This window comes from Notolepis coatsorum (genome assembly GCF_963971535.1).
Source record: "Notolepis coatsorum genome assembly, chromosome: 7".
Lineage (NCBI taxonomy): Eukaryota > Metazoa > Chordata > Actinopteri > Aulopiformes > Paralepididae > Notolepis > Notolepis coatsorum.
The window spans coordinates 15,185,365-15,201,979 of NC_140171.1; the positions used below are offsets into that span (position 1 = coordinate 15,185,365).

At 42.8% G+C, this 16,615-nt stretch overlaps 1 protein-coding gene across 1 annotated transcript in view; it reads right to left on the reverse strand.

Annotated features, from left to right (window-relative positions):
- Nucleotides 1-8,344, reverse strand: part of kat14 (lysine acetyltransferase 14) — a 33,198-nt gene extending 24,854 nt beyond the window's left edge. The window contains 1 exon segment of the mRNA XM_084318850.1: nt 8,305-8,344. The gene's annotated coding sequence lies outside the window, so the exon portion shown is untranslated.
- Nucleotides 8,345-16,615: the final 8,271 nt, after the last annotated feature.

A 16,615-nucleotide genomic window follows, 5' to 3' on the forward strand; every position in this document is an offset into this window, starting at 1 on the left:
CTGCCAATTGTGTTAGTATGAACGACCAGCCAAGCTGGTAGCAACGCCGAGAGCTGGGCTCGAACCCAGCATATCCTGCGTTAGTGGCAAGCGCCTTGCCCACTGCGCCACTTAACCGCCCTTGTTTGGCAAACTTTAAACAAGCTTCAAAATGTCTTTTCTTCAGTAGTGGAGAGTTGCGGGGCTGAGCGTGCACAGAGGCCATGGCGGTGGAGTGCATTGCCTATGGTCCTTTCTGTCACAGACTCACAGTTGTACCTGCTGCCTCCAAGTCTTTCTGGAGCTCTTTCCTAGTGGTCCTTGGCTCTCTGGCTACTCTTCTAAGTATCCTTCTGACTCCCTGATCAGAAATTTTGCGAGGAGCACCTGTGCGTGGCCGGTTGATGATGGAGTGATGTTGCTTCCACTTATGGATAATGCCCCTAATGGTGCTTACTGGCAGATTCTGAAGTTGTGAAATGTCTTTAGCTAATTCTATTGTCATGATTTGCAATACCGGTAATCTGTTTGTGAAGGTCTTGAGAGCTCTTTGCTTTTACCCATCATTTGATGTTTCTTGTGTGGCACCTTGGTAACAAACAAAAAACATTTTATAGCCCATCAATATATTCTAACCCAGTTGACATTATTAGCACAGATAGGAGGTAGAGTTGCCTCCTAATTAGTTTTGGTTTTCAGCTAGTTCCTTGCCTTTCCTTGCTGTGATGTACTGCTTTTTCTTAGTGTGTCCAATACTTTTTTCCTGTTTCATTCCACTTTATTACACATAACTTAATTTACATATGGACTTTAATGTTTAGATTTCTTGTCTGGATTTCTTGAGTTAATACCAAAGTCTGGTGATAAAACTTCGCTTGAATACGCTCATTGGAAATACATTTACTGAACAAAATGTTGATGTGTTCAATACTTATTTTTCCTCACTGTATGAATTAATGTTGCATATTTTTTTTTCCAAATGTAGCCGAGAGTAAGACCCTAACCCTGTCAAAACAGCAGTCAAAGTGTATATTTTCAGCACTACGTTTGTTTACCAATGGTTTTACTTTTAAGTGTTATTAGTGAAATATGAGTTATAGAAATCTAGTCGGAAAAAGACGAATATTGACGCTAGGAAATGACTCATTTTGTTTGTAGTCCTATGAGGAGAGGAGACACAGGACTTTCGATGGACTATATCGAAATGGAAAAAAAAAGACACTTCGTAGCTCTCATGCCAGCCCCTGTCAATCATCTGACTTTTGGACTGACTTTTTATTTATCTTATTTTTCGGGATTATCTCCCACAAACCTGAACGTTATTGCCATAAAACAGAACGCAGTTGGTTTCTCTATCTTTCTGTGAACGTCTAGCAAAAAACGGTGTGAATGGAAGCGGACATGTACGGGTAGCCTACGCATTGTCCAACTAACACGTCCTCTCCCGAAGGCTACCTGTACATGTCCGCTTCCATTCAGTGTGCTAAGCTAGGGTTAGATAGCTTTCTACTGAACGCACAGAGAGGAAACTGGTATCTATCTTCTTGTCTCTCTCTGGAGAAGACGGTAAGCTAATTTCCCAAAATGTTGGCATGTTCCTTTAAGGCTGCAGGATCCCATTCAGTAAAGCCACCAACATGAAGAGGGGAGCAGATGGGTCACACTTCAGGAAAATAAGCCTACTTTAAAAATATAGGCTAATTAAATGTAAACTTAAAGAGGGCAAATTGAGACTTATTTGATATATAATATCACTGTTGTAAATTGTATTTGAAAATAATATCTGAAGACTTCTTCAGCACTAGTCAGTCAATGAGAGAGCTTTATTTATTTATGGCTAAGGTCAGCGACTGAGCTGTGCTTAAACAAGTAGAAATAGGACTTCCGGTTTAGCGATTCCTCCTTCAAATTAAAAGCACACGTTTTAATTCCCCCCTCAATACATTTGGATATATCTGTGTATGTGCCAAGAACCGTTTAAAAAATAAGTAGGGGTGGCTCTAGTTTGAACTTTGACTTTGAATGTGGATTAGAGCCTTGAGGTAAGTGGTTGTAGCGCTACGGCTGTGGGGGGGCTGGAGACATGATCCAGTATTTTATACGCCCGAGTCTCCTGAACACGGAGACACAATCCCAAGTCAATCTGCACTTTCTCGGCCGAGCTATAGTCACTTTTCCTCATCTACTCCCAAACTCTGCATGCACTCTAGAAAACCAGAGACTCTGTGGGCAATCTGCGCATGCAGTTTGGGAGTAGGTGCGGAAAAGTGACTATTTCACTATATGTCTTGTGTATGATGTATGTGATGAATAAACCTCTTGAATCTTGATAGGTCAATATTGGCTGTATATACAATTCTGGAATTAAATCATCTATCAACAAAACTCTTTCCAGACGGGGTCACCCTGAGACAAAGCCAAAGACAATGAATTCGGAGTCCGCAACCTAACGTGTATCAATGTGGGGGTCTTTGACACGAAAAGGTTAGAGATCCACTGATTTAACACATAATTTAGACCCATTTAAGTACAAATATGGTGGGCCTACACAATTTCTGGATTTTATTTTGAAGCATTCAAACCGGAAGTCTCATATTTAGCCGCTCACCCGCTGCTGCTGGCTTTACAAGAGTAGAAAGCATGTTTAGCTACCTAGCCCAGTAAGCTAAAGTTAGCTAGATGTTCCCTCTCATTTGCAACATAGGGCCAAAGAAAATAGCGTTTTTTGGTATGGCTGTGATATTATTTGTAATGACTTTCTACAGATTAGCAACATTGCATTTGTTTCGGTGTCACTAATAGCATTGCAGTAGCTAATAAACTTGGTAATTCTTCAACGTTCGCTAGCACAGTTGGGTTTGCCAGCTTTTTATGGTGAACGTTTACCATTTGAACAATAGCGTTGCGTTACTTTACCTCTCGGTCCCAGGTCTGTTTTAAATGCACCCCGGCCACCGTGCCCACAGTTAGTCCCACAGAAAGTCCAAGTACAACTTTAGAGGTTGTAGACATAGCTACAGCTGGCTATATTAGCTGTGTGCTCTTTCTGCTAGTGAGATGTATTTACATTTACAACACAACAGCGTCGCCAGGCTGGAGGGACACAGGGGCGATGTGTTGAGCACCGAGAGGTGGAGCAAAGAGGCGGCACAGTCGAGTGTGGAGCAATCGAACCACAACGATTGATTGATTGATTGATTGATTGATTGATTGATTGATTGATTGAACATTTTATTAATTTAACAGATTGCAGAATGAGTACATTACCGCTCAATACACACAATTGTTAAGGGGATGCAGACCAGAGAAAGACTTTCGTCTTGTTTACATCAGGGTCCCCCGTTTTCAATCCATCATATATGACACACACGACATACAGACTGTACTGCTACATCTAGACATTTATGACATACCAGATTTACAAATACAGTACTGTTTGTGATACAAAAACAGTAAAAGAAAAAAAAGAAGAGAGTAGGCCTATATACATTTGACGAAGAAACTGTAGGCCTACATTGTAGGAGGTGGGGTGGGGGGTGGTTGGGTAGGTGGGGGGGGGGGTAACTGTACATTGGATTGTATGCGTTGTGTTATTAGATTAGATTAGATCCGATTTTGTAATGAAGGTGTACCAGAATCAGTCTATATCTGCTAGTTATGGTTGTACAATTATTTGGGATCAAAGCATATAGTTGTATTAGATTAGATTAACAAGTTTCAAGTTTCTTTAATAGTTGTCATACAGAAGTACAGAATACTTTCATACAAAATGCTTCTTACTGTTACGCTCCAGAGACTGTGCTAGACAAGATAGTATCAAATAACATAGTATAGCATGTCAATTAGAAGTAGAAAATTAGGTCACAGTGTTCAGTATAGACATATGTACAATGTTCGATGCAGAATAGACGTAACTGAGTTACCATATAATATACAATACTATGCAGTGTACTAATGTACAATACTATATAGTGCAAAGCAGAAATGGGATGAGGTACAATTTAGGTACAATTTACAGTAAGGTGTACGAGTTGTAGTGCAATCCTTCATCAATAAATATAAAGTGTGGGGAGTGGGTGCTACAGTGTGTTTGTTTAAAGTGAGTGTGTGCTATAAAGTGTGTGGAGTGGGTGCTACAGTGTGTTTGTTTAAAGTGAGTGTGTGCGTGTGGATGTGTGTGCTATGTGCGTTTGATGGTTGTTGTTGTGTAGTGTTCATTATTCGTTGAGCAGCCTGATGGCCTGGGGATAGAAGCTTCTTCTGAGACATTGGTTAGACTGGTGTTTTTGTGGCGTTTTTTTATACGTTTTTGAATACGTTTCATGTCCCTATTACACAGAAATGCGTTTGGCGTTTTTTTGTGGATACGGCTGAAATGCTAAATTGTGTTTGCGTTTTGGAGAACCGCTAAAAACGCGCCGACAACAGCGTGTAGTCTGCATGAGCCGTTGTTGCGAAAACGCCCATGCGCAGTAGATACCATCTGCATGCCCTTCCGGTGACAACAGAGTGTGTGTGTGTGTGTGTGTGTTTGGGACAGAGGCAGAGCTGTCCCAAATAGCTGCAGCTACCATGTGTTGTCAAGTTATTGTTATAAGGATCCCAGTCCAAGCTACAACAGTCTGCATTCCCTTAACAATTGTTTGTATTGAGCCGTATTGTATTGTACCCATATGCAATATGTTAAATAAAGTTTACATCCATTCATTCTGCTAGCATTACCGATTGCATGAGCAGCTGGCTAACGTGAGCTATCAGATCCTGTTAGCTCAAAGCTCCTCTTTCAACTTAACAAGCATTAAACAAAATGGCCCAGTCATCTATTCACCTTTGTTTAATACACACAGCGTTGTCTCTAATGTTATCTAACTACTGATAGCTCTCGATATCATCAGTTTGGTGCTGGCTAAATAGCGTGAGCTAACGTTAGCTTCTAGCCACAATGCTATACTGTTTTCATTTCACTCCCACATCAAATCTGTCACCAAGTCTGCCTTCTACCACCTCAGGAACATCTCCCGTCTCCGACCCTCACTCTCAGACTCTGTGGCGGAGACCCTGATCCACTCATTTGTCACCTCCCGGTTGGACTATTGTAATGGAGTCCTGTTCGGGGTACCCAGCAAAGCCCTGGACAGGCTCCAGTATGTCCAGAACTCAGCTGCCAGGGTTCTCACTCACACCAAGCCCTGGCAGCACATCACCCCCACCCTCATCCATCTCCACTGGCTTCCAGTCAGGTTCCGCATCACCTTCAAACTCCTGCTCCTCACCTACAAATCCCTCCATGCCCTCGCCCCCCGGTACCTGTCTGATCTCCTCCACCAGTACACTCCATCCCGGAACCTACGATCCTCTGATCTAGGTCTCCTCTCCATCCCTCGCACCAGGTTACGGACTTTTGGGGACAGAGCCTTCAGCGTGGCGTCCCCTACCCTCTGGAACTCTCTCCCCCACGAAATCCGCAACGCCCAAACCCTGGACACCTTCAAATCCGCTCTAAAAACACACCTCTTCACCAAGGCTTTCCCCATCAGTTAGTTTTAGATTAAATTAGGTCCATTATCCCCTACTTTCCCTCATCCCCTCTTCCCCCTCCCCCCCTACTTTCCTTGCCCTATTTTTTGTCCTGATTGTAAAGCGACCTTGGGTTCTATGAAAGGCGCTATATAAATTTGATTTATTATTATTATTATTATTATTGTTATAATGGCATACTCCATTGACGTTAGCATGCAGCTAACAATGCTACCGATCTTTTTTTAGACTAAACTATCCGCTCTTGGTGGTCACTTGTGTTGATGTTAGTTTTGTTTCATCAACAAATGACAGGCAGAACATACAGTGAATGTATCCGTTTTGTTTATTGCACTTTTATTAGGCTTTGCTGAAAAAGAATTGCTGCATTGAGTAAATAGGCAAGATGGTGGCGCCCATAGGCGTCTGCCTTGTTGACATTTTCTTTGCTGGAGCTACCAGGAAGTGTATTGGCACATTCAAGTTCTGATTGGTTGAAATTGCCTTCATGTTCGCCACCTACTGCCACCTACTGCTTTGGCAGTGTACTACATCAGTGTGCTCAGGTGACAAAAACAAAAAAAAAACGAAAGTGTGACTCGAGGCGCAGGACGTCGCGGCGAAACGCGTATGACAATGAAACGAAAATTAAACGAAAGGTGTAACCGCAGCCTGAGTCTTTCTGTGCTCGCCTTGAGACTCCGGTATCGCTTGCCTGACCGCAGCAGTTCAAAGAGGCAGTTGTTCGGGTGACTGGAGTCTTTAATGATTCTCTTAGCCTTGCCCCTGCACCGCTTGTTGTAAATGTTCTGGAGGGTGGGGAGCCCCCCTCCGATTGTGCGTTCGGCTGAACGTGTCACTCTTTGTAGTCTGCTTCGGTCTTGTGCAGTGCTATTCCCAAACCAGGAGGTGATGTTGCCAGTCAGGATGCTTTCTATTGTACATGAGTAGAAGTTCTTAAGGATCTTCTGACTGATTTGGAACTTCCTTAGGCGCCTGAGGAAGTAGAGGCGTTGTCGTGCCTTCTTCACAACACTGTCAATGTGTGTGGTCCATGTCAAGTCCTCGGATATGTAGGCTCCGAGGTACTTAAAGCTGTTGACTCTCTCAACCGGTGCCCCGTCGATGCTGAGGGGGCTGTAGTCCTTGACCCCCGACCTCCTGAAGTCCACAATCATCTCCTTTGTTTTGCTGACGTTCAGGGAGAGGCTGTTTTCCTGGCACCATCCCGCCAGGACCTTGACCTCTTCCAGGTAGGCCCTCTCGTCGTTGGCAGAGATCAGGCCCACCACCACCACTGTGTCGTCAGCCAATTTGATGATTGTGTTGCTACTCCGCTGAGCCACACAGCCGTGTGTGTACAGGGAGTAGAGGAGGGGACTCAGAACACAGCCCTGGGGGGCCCCTATGTTGAGGGTGATGGATGAGGAGGTGCAGTTGCCTGCTCTCACCACCTGGGGTCTGCCCGTCAGGAAGTCCAAGACCCACTGGCAGAGGTCATAGTTCAAGCCCAGGTCCCTGAGCTTGGCTATGAGTTTGGAGGGGACTATGGTATTGAATGCCGAGCTGTAGTCGATGAATAGCATTCTCACATAGTTCCCCTTCCTCTTGTCCAGGTGTGATGCTGCTGTGTGCAGCACATGGGCTATGGCGTCCTCCGTGGACCTGTTGGGGCGGTATGCAAATTGCAGGGGGTCCATGTTGATGGGGAGGGAGGAGCAGATGTAGTCCTTTACTAGCTTCTCAAAGCACTTCATGGCTATGGAGGTGAGAGCTACAGGGCGGTAGTCGTTGAGGCAAGCAGGCTTGGATTTTTTGGGTACAGAGATAATAGTGGACTTCTTCAGGCAGGTGGGGATGACAGCCTGTTCTAAGGACAGGTTAAATATGTCAGTGAATACCGGGGCCAGTTGGTCGGCACAGACTTTTAGGACGCAACCGGGGATGCCGTCCGGACCTGCTGCCTTCCTGATATTCACTTTTTTAAAGGTCCGCCTCACCTCATGCTCTGTTACCCTGAACACTGAGTCTCCATCAGCAGCAGACCCCCCCCCCCCCCATTGCCGTGGCTTGTGGGCTGGTGTTGTTATTACCAGCATCAAACCTTGCATAGAAGGTATTGAGGTCATTTGCTATTAAGATGTCACTGTTCAGTTTATGTATTGTTCAGTTTATGTATTGTTTGTAATCATATTCATACAGCATATTCATATTATGATGAATTGAAAATGGGGGACCCTGATGTAAACAGGGTCTGCATCCCCTTAACAATTGTGTGTATTGAACTGTACTGTATTGTACCCATTCTGCAATCTGTTAATAAAGTTTTAAATCAATCAATCAATCAATCACAAGTACAGTACAAGGAAAACAGGTTTGGGATCCAACCAGGGTGCAAATGTAACAGTAAAGTGCAAAAGTAATAGTACAGGTGATTAAACTGGGTATAAATTATATAAATTAGTACTACTACTGAGTAATAGTGCTAATCAGATGTATGTACAGAGTTGTAGTATGTACAGTCAGTGATACAGGTATAAAGACACTGGTAGTAAGTTATACTGGCCAGCAGCAACCTACTAGTAAGAGTAGGTAAGGGATATGTATACTATATACGGTATACAGCATTGTGCAGCTTTACTCCCGCTGCTGGGGTGAAGGGACGAGCAGGATGCCACTCAGTTGCAAAAAGTTTTTAATTCTTCCTCCAACAGGTTACAAACCTTGAAACAAGACACACATTCAATCAATAACTACCACAATACTACTATCATTCTTAAAACAAATCGCTTACACACATCCACTCACCAGCTCTCAATCGTCTCCCTTCGCTGCTGTCAAATTCCCCGCAACTCCATGTTTACTAGTTCCCCTGACACCACGTGACGTATCTCGACCAATTACAGCCCACTTCTCACTACGTCCCTGGATCACATGTGAAATGACTACATCTCCATTCACAACTTTAACCAAGCATACAGTGCCTCCATACATCCGAAAATGAAACATATTTATAATCATAGCTCAACTACCACTAATCAAACATTCACATAAACGCACAGCATAAAAACACAAAAAAAAACATTACTTATTTACACACACAGACTAAAGTGCATCTAAACTCCACCACCACAATAGAAAGCTGCACAAGCATTATTGTACATGCTATAATACAGAGTTATATGGGTTATATGCAGTGTACAAGAAGGTACAGAAGGATTATGTGCAGGTATATTCAGACATACGGATATATATATATACGGTAAATATACATTTATATACAGCACTATTGTACATGCTATATGGGTAGACTATAGTATGAGGTAGGTAGTTATGATTACGGTATAGGGCAGTTGTAGACAGTGAAAGCAGTAGGTAGGTATAAATTGAGTATAGACAACAGAGTTCGTACAGTATGGGTAACAAAGCCTAGGGTATATAGGCAATGGAGTTCAGAGTTTATACCTGTATCACTGTAGGTAATAATACTACTAGTACTGTACATACATCTGATTAACACTATTACTCAGTAGTACTCATTTATATATCTTATATCCAGTTAAATCACTTGTTAATATATTTTATTTTCAGTTTTTATAGTTTCACAAATACACACCAAGACAAATCACAAACACAAAAATAAATAATAAATAAAACACAAACAGTATGTTGCCAGGCACTGTGACATCAATGAACAGACATACACCATGTCATATGTACACTATTAACTAACTAACAGTTAAATCACTTGTACATTGTATATTGTTAATGCACTTTACTGTTACATTTGCACTCTGGTTGGATGCCAAACTTCTTTTCGTTGTACTGTACTGTGCTGTGTGTATGATGACAATATGTGAATCTAATCTAATAAAACTATATGCTCTGAGCCCGAAGAACCGTACAAACATATAGAGCAGATATAGACTGTTTCTGGTAAAACTTCACGTGTGTTTAGGATGGGATGTACAGTATGACGGCGGTGTGCAACCTAGAAATTATCATACACTGTAAAAAGAAAAAATCACTGTATTATTTTCCAGATTACTTTTGTTTTTCTATTTTTAAGTGTAAATGCCATAAAATACAGTAAAATACTTTTGATCAAAATATTAAATATCCCCATTAAATAAAGGGTGTACGCTGTAAATTGATTTAATAAGAAATTATCTTTTTTTTACATGATTATTCCATTGTTTAATTGTCTTGAATGTTAAATTACATTGAATTATATGTAAAAACAACTCGAATAAACAAACATTTCTGTAAAATTAATTGCTTTTCCACTTTATTTTAATTTGGGTATTTTACTGTAATTTGACAGTAGGTATTTGGCAACCGTTGCTGCCAGACATTTCAATTTGTTTTTACCATTATTTATTTTTATTTTTTTACAGTGATTTGAGGTAAAATTCGAGGTACAATTCCTGCCAAAAAAAAGAAAAACCCTTTGTAAGGCTCTCTATATTATGCTATAGTGAAATCAAAAGGTCCAGGATCTGTTAAACCTGCTCGGTTAGGATTATTTGTTTTTAATAGACCAGCTCCCGGTTGTCTCTTGGACGTGTTGTAGATAAAGCAGCTGGCTCTGGCAACTATTGACCAACAGCATAGGATTAGGTCAACACAGCTGTTTTTGTTTTTCAAATGTGGGTCACATCTGGAAGCCTAGTGGTGAATCAGCTCAAATAAAATCTTTAGTTTGTTAAAGATAAGAGACATTAAAGGGGCACTTCACCAAAAACAACGCAGATTATTTCCCCCCACACAATCTCACACACACGACACGTCCTAAAACTCTGAGTTTGAATATGTCAAGTCAAGTCAGCTTTATTTGTATAGCACATTTACAAATGACTAAAAGCCAAACCAAAGTGCTTCACATGATAAAAACACATACAATGCAGAAACAAATAAAAAATACACCAAAATTACAGAAAAGGGTATTGTACATTTACACACAAGAAAATTTGATAAAAAGTCCAGAGTAACAGCGGATGTCGTAGACAAGTGGCAGGCTAACTCTGGTCAAAGGCCAGGGAAAAGAGGTGCGTTTTGAGCATTGATTTAAAAGCCTCTAGGCTCTGAGCAGATCTTATGAATGAAAACTTTATCTAACAGATTGCAGAATGGGTACAATACAGTACGGCTCAATACACACAATTGTTAAGGGGATGCAGACCAGAACCTTTACAGTGGCCAGTTTCGAATTGCAGCCTCCCGCAGGTGCTCTTTAAGAGCGGTTTTGAATGTGGGTAGGGATTCACATCTTTTTACGGCTGTGGGTAGGGCGTTCCACATTGTTGTGGCATAATTGCAAAATGTGTTTAGTTCCTTGTTTGTGCCGAATCTGGGTTGCACATGATTTGTGGAACTCCCTCTGGTGTTGTGGGCGTGGTATTCACTGACCTTTAGGAAGTATTTCGACATGTACATGGGTACCTGTGTGGTGTAGTGTATCTTGTAGACCAGGCCCATTGCAAGTTGCTGTACTCTGTCGTCTACTCTAAGCCATCCTAGGTAGTCAAAGTGGGCAGGGGTGAGGTGGGTTCTAGGAGTAAGGTCAAGTAGTAGTCTGACCAGTTTGTTTTGTGATGTTTGTAATCTTGTTTTTAGCGCCTTTGAGGTGCTTTGGTTCCATGAGGTGCAAGCATAGTCGTAGTCCCCTTGAATGAGTGCTCCTGCCAGAGTCTTCAAGGTATTCTTGTTTACCAAAGAGGAGATCCGGTACAAGAATCTAGTTCGTTGGTTGACTTTTTTGATTACATTGGATGCCATTTTGTCACAGGAAAGATTTGCCTCTAGGATGGAACCCAGTTATGTAATTTCATCTTTCGTTGTTACAATATTGTCACCCACTGTAACTGAGAAGCCGTCGATCTTGCTGAGTTTGTTATTTGATCCGAAGAGAATGGACTCTGTTTTACCCAGGTGTAATGATAGTTTTTTTTTTTTTTTTTTTTTACTTACATTTTTTTTTAACATTTATTTACACAACATTTACAGTGAGAGAAACCCCTCCCTCCCGCCCTCCTCCCCGAGAGATAGAACACCCCCATATCCTGGTCCACCATGCACGGAGCCGAGCACCCAGAGCCCCCACCCGCCCCCGCCCGACCGCCAGGCCCCCGGTCCACGAGAGCCCCAAGCCCAGGTCCGCAGAAGGCCTAAGCACCACGCCTCAATGGCCCCCCGACCCCCCGCGACCCCAAGCCCGGTGCCCCCCCGGCCCGGAGACCAGACCGCCCGGCCACGACGCCGGAGGACCCCAGGAAACCCCACACCAATCCCACAACACGCAAGGCCCCCCCTCCCCCGGGTCGAACCGCCAGAACGATGGCCCCTCCCCCCGACCCCACTGAACCCACTGTACCTCCCATGTCACCCACATCACAGCATACATTTATGAAATTAAAACTAACAACACAATAAGAAAAAATTACATGGATATAAATGATTATATGGTTCGCAGTCTTTCCCCGGTTGGCGGTTTGGAGGGGGATCAGCCCTCCCACTGGAGAAGCCCCCCCCCCAGAGACGAAGATACCCCCCGAAGGAGGCTCTCCAAGCCTCTCTTCATGTCCAACATTTTGAATTCTTGTCCTTCATATTTGTCCATGTGCACATTTAAAGCAACTGCTATTCTAACATAACTCTGAAGAAATAATATAAAAGAAGACTAAAGACAATTGGCACTTCCCAGGTAATTCCTTTTAACCCTGTTTGACCCCTGTTGGCGGGTTGGAGGGGTAAGGCTCTCCTGGAGAGGGCCCCTCCTATAACGACGGAGATGTCCCCTGTGGGGGTTCTCCAATGTCCCTATTATTGTCCAACATTTTATTTTAATTTTTATCTTTCATATGATAGTACATTTCCAGAGCTCCCGATCAGGTCTCCGAATGTGATTCCCCATGTTCCCCGTCCTCTTAGCTGTGTGTCCTGTGTGTTAGTGTCTATAGTTTAGTCTAGTATGTATTATTTGTGTTATATGTCTCCATTTCCCCAACTAATGTGTTCACCTTGTCTGTATTCCCAGTGGTCTGTGTGTTGTCTGCAGTATGTCTTGAATCATTGCCCCCATTCACTATCTAATTATATGCATATGTGGTATTGAATCTTGGTCGGTGTGTATGACCTCAGTGCTCGAGTCCTGCTTGGTGTGTGAGACTTCGTTATTCGAGTTCTGGCTGGTCCGGTTGATCTTGGTGCTCGGGTCCCGGTTGGTGTGTGTGGCCTCCGTGTTCGCATCTTGGCCGGCCCGGGCGACCTCCGCGCCTGCATCTCGTGTGCGGATGGTCCGGCCGACCTCGGTGCCCGAGTCCCGGTTGGTCCGTTTGTATCCAGCGTCTCCCTGTCCCCTGGGGGCCGTCTGTTTCGCCTCTCCCGAACCAGCCTCCATGCTCCTCCGAACACCCCACCTTGCATCGAGTCCAGTCCGCGTGTTGGCCATGTTAGCTTGTAGCTCCCTCGCCCACCAGGCCTTGCTGCGGCCCCACGTCTCGTTAGCTTGTATCCCTTGCTGCTTCATTTTCACCGTGATAACTTCCATGTTAGTTTGCAGCTCCTTCTCCGGCCAGGCCTCGCTGCGGTCCAACGCCACGTTAGCTTGTATTCCCAGACCCTTCTCCAACTCCTCCCAGAGTCCATCGCTGTTGCCCTGGATGTTCCGTGTGTTAGCTTAGATATCCATTGCGTTAGCCTGTTTGCTAGCTTGTAGCTCCTGGTTAGCTACTGCGCTAGCCTGTTGGCTAGCCAACGCGCTCTGCATTTCAGCTTGGATGCCGGCCCATATGCTAGCTGCCCACTGCGCCACGCTAGCCTGCATGCTAGCTTCCCACTGTGTCATAGCAGCCTGAATCATCTCCTGCGTCCTCCTTTGTACTTCTTCTGGGGTCGTTTTTCTCTCGCCTTTTCTCGTGTTCCTCCTTCCTCCTCTCTTATATCCTTGGATTGTCACTTTTTATTTCGCTTTGAATTGTTTTACTTCCTTTTTTGATATTCAATGACCGGGAGCTCTTTCATGTGGCTGTACACCAGAACGTCGCAAACCGGAAGTCACGTAGGTGTCTCTCAAGAGACACCTACGGGAGACTGCAATGCAACACTGGCCCCTGTAAATATCCTAACCCAACCCCCTCCAATGTACAGTCATTTACCTAGTATGGTCTTGTCAATAGTCCAATGTACAATTTTGTTTGTTTGTACAGAGTCCCCCCCCCCCCCCCCCCTCAATGTACAGTTTTGCTTGTTTATACAATGTGCCCCCCCCCCCCCCCCACCCACCTCCAATGTAAATTACCCAGTATGGTTGTCAATATCCCAGTGTACCCAACCCCCCCCACCCAACCTCCTCCAATGTACAGTTTCTACGTCAAATGTATATACTCCCTTTTCTTGACTCCTTCTGTATCACAAACAGTACTGTATTTGCAAATCTGGTATGTCATAAATGTATAGATGTAGCAGTACTGACTATCTGTATGTCATGTATGTCATATATGTCCTGATGAATTGAAAATGGGGGACCCTGGTGTAAACAAGACGAAAGTCTTTCTCTGGTCTGCATCCCCTTAACAATTGTGTGTATTGAGCTGTACTGTATTGTACCCATTCTGCAATCTGTTAATAAAGTTTTCAATCAATCAATCAATCAATCACCCCTGCCCACTTTGACAACCTACGATGGCTTAGAGTAGACGACAGAGTACAGCAACTTGCAATGGGCCTGGTCTACAAGATACACTATACGACTAAGGTACCCATGTACATGTCAAAATACCCAAAGGTCAGTGAATACCACAACCACTACACCAGAGGAAGCTCAACAAATCATGTTAAACCAAGATTCGGCTCAAACAAGGGACTAAATACGTTTCGCAATTATGCCACATCAATGTGGAACGCCCTACCCAAAGCTGTAAAGGAATGTGAATCCCTACCCACATTCAAAACCGCTCTTAAAGAGCACCTACGGGAGGCTGCAATTCGAAACTGGCCACCGTAAATGCCCAAAACCCCCACCACCTCCTAATAGACAGTCTCCTCCCCACTGCATGTATATATTCCCTCCCCGCCGTATGTATATCTCTCTCCCACCCACCCACCCACTCCTAATGTACAGTCCCCTCCCCATCATATGTATATACTCTGTCAGGATCTAGGGGTAACAGTACTGTATATTTGAATACCGTTTATGTCACAAATGTATCAGTACTAAATACCTATATGTCCCTATGCCATAAATGTCATGTATGTTGTGTATGTCATAAATGTCTATATGAATTGAAAATGGGGGACCCTGATGGAAACAAGACAAACGTCTTTCTCAGGTCTGCATCCCCTTAACAATTGTGTGTATTGAGCCGTACTGTATTGTACCCATTCTGCAATCTGTTAAATAAAGTTTTCATTCATTCATTCATTCATGATAGTTTGTTATCAGCGAGCCAGGTGCAGATTCTGCCGAGTTCTGAGCTGAGGGTTTTTTCAACCTGTAACTTGTTCTTGTCAGAGACCAGGGCTGAGTCGTCCGAGAACAACAAAGTGTGGGGTTATAGCTACGGCTGTGGGGGTGCTGGAGACATGATCCAATATACTTGTATGCCTGAGTCTCCTGAACACGGAGAAACCAATCCCAAGTCAATCGGCACTTTCTCGGCCATGCTATAGTCACTTTTTCGCACCAACTCCCGAACTCTGCATGCATAGATTGATAAACCTAGATCTCTGGACAATCCAGAGAGACTCTGTGGGCAATCTGCGCATGCAAAGTTGGGGAGTAGGTGCGAAAAAGTGACCAAAGCTCGGCAGAGAAAGTGCAGATGGACTTGGGATTGTTCTTTCCGTGTTCAGGAGACTCAGGCGTATAAAAGTCTATTGGATCATGTCTCCAGCACCCCCACAGTCGTAGCTACAACCATTTAATGTCAAGGCTCTCATCCACATTCATTCATTTTCTCCCCCCGCTCTCTCCCATGATTTCAGAATACCGGAAGTGTACTACATACACAAGTCAAAGTCTATTAAAAATTAGACTGTACCTTGTATTGTGTAGTTTGTATAGATACAAACATATATAATATATGTTGTGTATTATGTTTAGTTTATAGTTTAGTTTTGGTTTATAGTTTATATATAGTATTGTATATTAGTACACTGCATAGTATATTGTATATTATATGGTAACTCAGTTACGTCTATTCTGCATCGAACATTGTACATATGTCTATACTGAACACTGTGACCTCATTTTTTTACTTCTAATTTACATGCTATACTATGTTATTTTATTTCATACTTATCTTGTCTTGCACAGTCTCTGGAGCGTAACAGTAAGAAGCATTTTGTATAAAAGTATTCTGTACTTCTGTATGACAACTATTAAAGAAACTTGAAACTTGATATAGTTAGTAGATTGTATTGATAGAATATACGTTGTGTAGTATGTCTAGTTTAGGCCTATAGTTATTTATATTTATTCAGTTTATAGTTAAAGTTTATAATTATAGTTATAGTTTGTATAGAATATATGATGTGTATTATATCTAGTTTATAGTTTTAGTTTATAGTAAGCTTGTTCAGTTTATAGTTATAGTTTATAATTATTGTTATAGTTACAGTTTGTATAGATATAATATACATTGTGTATTAGGCCTATGTCTAGTTTATAGTTATTTATAGCTTATTAAGTTTATAGTTATCAGGCTGGGGGCAGGGACTGCTGCCAGGCATCCAACTACAACTACTAGGAACCTAAAAAGGACAATAACACTAACCTTATGCATATTGCACCTTATGTGATACTGTGAATACTGTATATTTCAGTTAGTTAGATAGTTAATTATATTGACTTGTTATATTGTTTACACTGCTTGTTTTTACTACCTTCCCTCCCCCATCCCCCATGCTGCTATGATGCCTGGATTTCCCCAAGGGGATCAATAAAGGAATATCTTATCTTAGTTATAGTTTATAATTATAGTTTATATTTATAGTTATAGTTTGTATAGATAGAATATACGTTGTGTTGTATTATGTTTACAAATCGACTATGGTTGAGGAGCCGGGAAAAACAAGCATCTCACTTTTTCTGGAATGTATGTAGGCCTACATTTAAAAA